Source organism: Odocoileus virginianus, chromosome 5, assembly GCF_023699985.2.
Source record: "Odocoileus virginianus isolate 20LAN1187 ecotype Illinois chromosome 5, Ovbor_1.2, whole genome shotgun sequence".
Taxonomy (NCBI): domain Eukaryota; kingdom Metazoa; phylum Chordata; class Mammalia; order Artiodactyla; family Cervidae; genus Odocoileus; species Odocoileus virginianus.
Genome location: NC_069678.1, coordinates 17,184,742 through 17,191,883, shown reverse-complemented (window position 1 = coordinate 17,191,883; position 7,142 = coordinate 17,184,742). Strand labels below are relative to the sequence as shown.

The following is a 7,142-nucleotide window of genomic DNA, read 5'->3' as shown; positions in this document are numbered from 1 at the left end:
CTTGGGAAGGCAGGGGTGGTGCTGAAGGTGCTAGTGGAGGCCGGGGAGGGACCGGGAGAGGGAGGGGGGGTCCCTGGCCAGGAGGAGAAGCCTCTTCCCACAGCCTGGGAAAGGGGATGAGGCAGAGGGGGAGACAGACAAACATGCTGGTGGGGGCAGGGGTGGAGGGGAGCTAGTTCTGGCTCTTCGGCTCTTCCTCTATCAGCCAGATCCCCCTGGGCTGAGCTGTAAGCACTACCTTGTCTGAAGCCTAAACACCCCGAACTCCAGGCACACACCCTGAGCAGGCTTCTGGACGGTCAGGACCCACATGCAGCCTGGAGACTCTGAGACCATGGCAGGCTGAGGTTTGAGACCTTGCTGCCTATTGCTTGGTTTTGCCTCTCCCACCCACACAGTTCCCTTGAATAGATGGGAAAACTGAGGCCAAAAGTGGGTGGGCTCAGACTGCCCACGTGCTTCTTCAAGAGTCCAGCCTGGGCGGAAGGATCCTGGTGACCCACAGCACTGCCCCTCCCCCTCCCAGTGCCCCTGGCTTTTTCCACTTGGAGAGTCCTGACAAGTGGCAGGTTTGGGGGCCCTGGGCTAGTCTCCTTCCCCGGTCTCCCGGGCAGTGCTCCCAGGGGAGCCCTTGGGGGCTAAGATCTCTGCAGTCTCAGCCCTGCCCCATCCGCTGCCTCCACCCACGCGGCTGGCAGCAGCTACCCCCTCCCCTGCGCTGTGGGACAGGGAGAGGGCCGAGGGGCTGGCCCTGCATACTAATGTCCTGCCCATTGTCAAAGCCCCTTTGTGCCCGGGAGCTCCATTGAGGCGGCTCCGGGGCGGGCACAATGGGGGCTCTGTCCCCGAGTTCCCCCAAACAGTCACCTGCTTTCAGAGCCTCCCCCCACCCCCACCCCCACCCACCCCAGTGTCCGGAGGGCCCAGTGAGTGCGGGGGAATGAGCCCAAGGCCGGGGGGGATGGGCAGGAGGCGACCCCCCCCTTCCCTGGGCAGGCTGGGGAGATGGGCACTCGGCAGGGAGTGGCCCCGGCTCCCAGGGGGGCGGGGCCGGGCAGTCTCTGGACGGACTTGGAATTCAGGTTCCATGAGGCCGGCCCAGGGGAAGGGGCACGCAGCCTGCCCACTCCTTGGCTCCACATGCCCAGGCACCGCGGCCGGTGGCTGCCCGCCTCTCCTCCCCCTCCCACCGCGAGGCTCATATATGCAGAGACACACAGGCGCACGCTCTTGCATGCGGCCCCACACACGCTCTGGTCCGCACATCTGAGCGGAGGCGGCGCCTGGACCCAGCAGGCCGACTCAGGCACACCGACCCACCCGCCACTTGCATATATGCACCTGCACACCCGCCCTCCACCCGCTTTGCGCCCCTTCCACCAGCCTCGGGCAGCTCAGCGCCAGTCCCCCCGCCCCCCACCGTGCCCTCGCTGCCCCCTGCTGCTCCAACACAGGTTATAACAAGTTTGCACTTGTGACTTCAAGAATGTAGCCCTGAGGCGGGAAATGTCCCACTGCTCCAGACCGCTCCTGCTTATATGTTAACCACGGACGCTGCCTCCGCTGAACTCTGAACAGGCTCCCCTCATCTCACCGCCCACAGAGCGGTTTGGTGGGCCCAGGACCCCCGGCCCAGAGCTCATCCAAATGCTGAATGGAGCAATGTGGGAGAGATTAACCCCAAGCCGCCCAGACCCAGGGCGACCACCTTTGCGCCTGCCCAGGGCACCCCGAGTCACAGCCTCTTACAGCCCTGTGAGGTAGACGGCATCATCATTATTTTCCCATTACGGTAAGGCTCTGACCAGGAGGCATGATATATCCAGGTGGCAAGACTGGGACTGTGTTCTGGAATGGAGGTTTCTTGCTGCCTGGTGTTTTTCTGGATTTTTTTGGGGGGTGGGGGTGGGGGTTATTGGTCACTGTCTGCCTAGGGGCTCCCTGGTTGGCTTGGTGATAAAGAATCCACCTGCAATGCAGGAGACCAGGAGACACGGGTTTGATCCCTGGGCCAGGAAGATTCCCTGGAGGAGGGCATGGCAACCCACTCCAGTATTCTTGCTGGGAAAATCCCATGGACAGAGGAGTCTGACAGTCCATGGGGTCGCAAAGAGCCGGACATAACTGAAAGGGCTGAGTTCACACACATGCACTGCCTGCCTCTTGACTTCCGTGGATAACCTACTCCATGTGGAATTCTATCAGAGCCATCTTTTGCCCATCTTCGTTGGGAGGGGCATATTGGGATGGATGGTAGAGGGGGAAAAAAGGTACAAGAAGCTTAAATAGGATTCTCAGTCTAGAAAGAACTTCGAAAGGTCACCTTGACCTCTGGCTGCCTCTGGGCAGAGTGGGTCTACCTCCTTTCATTTCCTGCCTTCCCGAGAGCCCCACTCCCCTCTGCTGACTGGATCACTGGGGAGAGAAGTCACATGGCCTTCTTGGCTAGGGTTTAGGGATTGAGATCTGTATTAATTTTAAGTTCATGACACCTGACTCTGACCTTCCCTGTTAACATCCTATGTCTGTATAAGGATCTATGGACTTTCCTGGTAGCTCGGCTGGTAGAGAATCTGCCTGCAATGCAGGAGACCAGGTTTGATTCCTGGGTCAGGAAAATCCCTTGGAGAAGGGATTGTCTATGCACTCCAGTTTTCATGGGCTTTCCTGGTGGCTCAGATATGGGATCAAACCCAGGTCTCCTGCATTGCTGGTGAAATCTTTACCAGTAGGACCCTTCTATTCCTTACCCCACTGCTCATCTTGGATGCTCCCCGACTGGCTACCAGATTCAGCTTAAGCTGCATGATTCATCTGTCTTACTCCATGCATGAACACTCTGCCCCAGTCTTTATTCTCTGGTTCTTCCGTCTCCAAGTGCTCCTTCAAATGCTCCCCGTTGGAGAAGGGGGCCTGGCCAAAATACAACTTCAGCCCCTCCAGCAGCACTCTGGCTCAGAGGAGGGATGGGGGAAGCCACTTCTGAATCTAGTTCTGCATCTAGTCAATATCTTCGTGCCACCCTGCTCCCGAACTTCTACTCAGACAAGGAGTGTGGATGAGGGCTAAGTGGACAGTTGGGGAAGGACGGAGAGATTCCCTCCCAGGGTGACAGTAGACCTTCCCTAGGTTTCTCTGTAAGAGGGTCAGGGATTGTTCTTTATGCATGAAACTTGAGAAGGAAAGGGAGTGGCGAGGACACTCATTGGGGAAGGTGGATCAGTTTCCTGAATACACATCAGAAGCACAGGGTACCTATGGGTTTCCCTCTCCATTGAGGGTAAAAATAAGAGGAAATTGTTCAGGCAGCAGCAGGTCAATTTTGACTTAACAGGAAGCACTTCCTGGGTGTAAGGGATTACCAGGCAAAGGGGAAGGATGGAGAGAGGTGGAGGACCCGCTCCCCTTGAGGAGAGAGGCCTGGTTAAGTCTCCTGTTGAACAGAGGTGGGAAGGTCTAGGAGACAGTTCCAAAGGGGCTCAGAGCCCCTGCGGGCCACGTGATTTCCAGCTGTCTCAGAAACTCTCTTGATCAGTTCCACAAACCCTACAGAGAGTGTTGTTGGATCTGCCCTCTCCTAATGGGCCCCCTATTTGCTGTTTCTTCCAGCTCTTCTTGGTCTATCTCTGGGCCAGCTGCTGTTGGGGGAGGGCGGGTTAGGGTTTGGATTAGGTTCCTGAGGCCTGCTGATGGCGCACTGCACACCCTGGACTGGGGCTGTGGTTGGGGGGCAAGACCTCAGTGGCTAATGCTCCCAGGTTGGCCCTTCTGGACCCGAGGATCAAGAAAGGATCTTATAGGAAGAGAGAGGCTGGGATGAAGAAAGCCCGGGTCATTGTCTGATTCTGGTGCTACAAGCCAGCTCTGTGACTGTGGGAAAGTTACTCAGCTTTTCTGGGACTTGGCTTCCTCTTTGGTGGGATGAGGGGATTGGACAAGATGACCATGGGGCCCTCCCAGTGCCGACACGCCGTGACGGTACAGTGGTCAGAGGAAAAGCACAGACCTCGGTTTCAGCGGGCCTGGGTTCACCTTGCAGTCACCTCCTCCTCACTAGTGGCCCTCCTGGGCGAGTCTGGTTCCGCCCATTCATATGAGGGCAATGGCATCACCCAGCTCCCAGGGAGGATATAGGACGATGCAGCGCGCGAACACGCGGCACAAGGCCTGGCTCATTGCAAGGACAGAGGCGGGGAAGTCCACGGCACATGGGAGCACGGACAAGGGGCAGCAACTCACCTGAGGCTGCAGGCACCCAGAAGGGCTTCCCAGAGAAACTGACATCCACACTGAGGCTTGAAGGAGGGGTAGAGAGCGACCACGGGGCGTGGGGAGAGGAAGGGAGCTTCACCGAAGAGGCCCCGCTGTTTGCCGAGAACTGTCGGTGAGAGAGTGTGGCCCGTTCAGTCACTGTGAGCAGCTCAGTGTGGCTGGGGGTCAGAGGCCGTGTGTGAGGGGCATGCGGAGGCCAAGAACACTGATGCTGGGCAGCGCAGCTCACGGCACACTCTGGCCCCCTGGAATCCTAGCAGCCTGTGAGTTGGGGTCCCTCCACTTCTGTTGCATCTTCCTTCTCCTACTTTTCTTTTCCCCAAGCTCAGTCCTCTTGTCTTTGGTCATGTGAGTACACGGAAGCACTGGGCTCCCCAAGAGGACCTGGTTGGTCCAGGGAGAAGCTCTGGCCCCAGCCATCTGACTTGGGACCAGCCTGGGGTCCAGGTCTGGAGTTTTCTGCCTCTCTCCTTTCCCACCATCAAAGAAAGGTCTGCTTTCTGCTGAAGACTCTGGATTTCTGGCATTGAGACTCCCGGTGTACCCACGGTGGACCTTGGCTGCCGCACTGCCCCCTCACGATATAGAGATGTGAGCGTGTTGGTGGAGGTGGGCCGAGGGCAGTGTGGGGTGAGCACAGAGAGAAACTAGAGAGAAGACAGGCCTTCAGCCTGGAGTAAAGGCTGATGGGGAGACTGAGCCAGTGCCCTCCACTGTTCAAAGGCTGACACTGTCATGGGAAACTCGGAAGAAGGACTTCCCAAGGATGAAGCAGGTCACACGCCAAAAAGGGAGCCTGAGGGAGGGAAAAGAAATGTACACTATCAATCCTATGGGTTCTTTTAAAGCCAAGAGCTACTTAGCCAAAGCTCTGTACTAGGCACTTAGGAGGTTACAGAGATGAACACTGCACTGGTCAGGAAGCAGTTCAGAAATGATGCTTCTGCGACTTTCCTGATAGTCTAGTGGCTAAGACTCCATGCTTCCAATGCAGGGAGGCCCGGGTTCCATCCTTTGTCTGGGAACTAGATTCCACATGCTGCAGCTAAGACCCAGAGCTTCCAAATAAATAAATGATTTAAAATAAAAGACATGATTCTCCTGACTGGGACGGTGAGCATGATCCCTTCGGGAAGGAGTGGAACAGATAAAAGGCCCCCTCTGGCAGCGTCTCCTGAGGATGCTTCCACACTGGGGGTGATGCTCATGCCTCCTCTGCTGCCTACATTGCCTCTTGGAGCCTCCACCAACTGGGCCCAAGGCCTCCCTCCTCACTAGCCGCACAGTGTCTAAGGTCCCAGACAAGAAAGGGGATCGAGAAGGGGACCCGCAGCCAGGGGGTGGTCAGCCTCCCTGTTACGTCTCACGTGGGAAGTTGCACCGGTCCCAGGACCCTAAGAAGCCAGTCCCATCAGCCTGGCCTCTCTCTGGCGTCCCAGACCTGGTGGCAGCTCAGGGGCTCCCTGGCCTCCAGCCCAAAAACCTTATCTCCTAGGGCCTGGCATCCTGGGCTCTTTAAAAAAATTTAAACAAAATTTGTTTTATCATTGCTTAGTGGTTTATTCTTTTAAGGCTCCATCAGCAGGGGGAATGGGAGACCACTTCCGCCCTGACACCTTGGGTAACCAAGGCATTATTGTCCTTTGGACCCGAACATCAGTGCCTTGTTTCCTGAGGTACTCCACAGTTAATGGGGGTACCTTCCAGGCCTCAGTCATCCCCTGGCCAATCACAAGGATCTGCACACCCTTCTTGACAACTTCCTGCTCATCTGTAGTCTGCACACCAGGAGAATTCTCAGTTCCTGTTAAGACGTCCCCCTGGCCACACTTTGTAGTCCTTATAGATTTTGGTAGAGCCTGGTACTTCACTTGCCCCCATGAGAGGGTAGCGATTTCAGGTGAAGACAAGGAACTTAACTGAAATCCAGTGTGCTCTCTTCAGAGATGCCTTTTGAAATAGCTGTGTGCTTTACCCCTCATCCTGGGCTCTGAGCAGCCTGCCAGCTGCCTGGAGCCATCAAGGCTGGGGTGGGGGGTGGGGAGCAGGAGGGCCAGGGGCTGCAGGGCATGATGGAGGAACTGGATTCTTTTGGGCATCCTGCACTGAACACCTTTCCTACTGTTTGGCAGGGTGAAGGGGTTTGGAGAGAGCTTCACCTTGGGAATTATAGGGAAGCAGGATGAAGGATTCCAGGGCTGTAGTAAGTCCTACTTCATGAAGCACTGTTACCCGGGAGAAAGGACAAATAAGACAGGGGGAGCTGGAGCACTGTCAAGCCCGAGGGGGCGTGGAGAGGCACCGTGAGTAAAGGTCCACGGGACTTGGAGAACAGAGGGTCCAGCTTTGCCATTATATAAACGTCAGCAAGTTACTTTACCTCTCTGAGCCTTTGTTTCTCTAATTTGGTAGATATTTGTCTTTCATCTGCAAAGTAGGCTAATAATAATACCTTATATTTACATAAGAGCCTTAGAGATTTCACAAACTTTAACTCCTGTAATCTCAACCACACAATGGAAGGTTTTATTGCCTCCTTAGGTGAGGAAATGGAGCCCTAGAGAGATGAGGAGATTGATTGGAGTTCCCATGCCTGGTAAATGGCACAGACCAGGATGGCAAATAGTGGGAAAGAAGAATAGATAGGGACCTCTGGCTGTGACTCAGACCTGCCAAGATAACAAACAGGTTTCATTTGTAAGGCTAACGGCATTGGAAAATGGTTCTCTGTATCACCATGTTGAGAAAGATTCTGAGGCTCAGTGAGAAAAAAAATGGACTGTGATGAACTGGTGATATCTTTGAAGGGCGGGGGGTGGAGTAAGTGACGGCCCACCTGCAGTATGGTTGGCATCCCCAGCCAGGAGTCA

At 55.7% G+C, this 7,142-nt stretch overlaps 1 protein-coding gene across 1 annotated transcript in view; it reads left to right on the top strand.

Moving 5' to 3' along the window:
• KCNJ10 (potassium inwardly rectifying channel subfamily J member 10) overlaps positions 1-7,142 on the top strand; it is a 33,876-nt gene that overhangs the window by 5,927 nt on the left and 20,807 nt on the right. The window lies entirely within an intron of this gene.